Source organism: Triticum dicoccoides, chromosome 4B, assembly GCF_002162155.2.
Source record: "Triticum dicoccoides isolate Atlit2015 ecotype Zavitan chromosome 4B, WEW_v2.0, whole genome shotgun sequence".
Classification (NCBI taxonomy): Eukaryota; Viridiplantae; Streptophyta; class Magnoliopsida; order Poales; family Poaceae; genus Triticum; species Triticum dicoccoides.
This window is the reverse complement of record NC_041387.1, coordinates 616719467-616720034: the sequence shown is the minus strand read 5'-3', so window position 1 is coordinate 616720034 and position 568 is coordinate 616719467. Positions and strand designations below refer to the sequence as shown.

Genomic DNA, 568 nt, shown 5'->3' with positions numbered 1-568 from the left:
TTACACCATCAAGCACGAATCCTTTATTATTGCATGTATAGAGAGCCTCTTAATTTACCACTCTGTCCCAAAATGTAAGAACGTTTTTAATACTAACTAGTGTCAAAAACGTCCTTATATTATGTGACAGAGTTATGAATAGACTCATAGCAATAGCACCGATCCAGCATGCACGAAATGACATATGCCTAAATTGGTAGACCAGCGCAGTTCTTGTAGCACCTGCATACGGTCACGTAGCAGCGGCCTCTGTCATAACCCTCTTTCTGGCAGACCACATTGCGGGTGCCGTGCTTTACACACATGTTGCCATCCCAGGTTCGGCTATCATGACCTTCACAACCATCAGATCCCATCTCTTCTGCATCCATTAGCAAACAATAAGAATCAGTAATTAAGTTAACTTGGATTAGTTTGAACTAGAGATGTGTAGGTTAATTGTGTTCCTACCAGATGAAAGGAGAAGCAGCATCACCAACCACAAGCATATCAATGTCTTGTTGGTTCCCACTAGTCCTTTACCCATGTTCGTCATGTATCGATGATGTATTGTCAGATATTCTTCCAA

General features: G+C 41.5%; 1 long non-coding RNA gene across 1 annotated transcript; it reads right to left on the bottom strand.

Annotated features, from left to right (window-relative positions):
- On the bottom strand, positions 1 to 568 carry LOC119294039. The gene is made up of 2 exons (XR_005143309.1): positions 451 to 568; positions 1 to 361 (listed from the first exon to the last, which is right to left on the bottom strand). It is a non-coding gene; the product is annotated as an uncharacterized LOC119294039 (long non-coding RNA).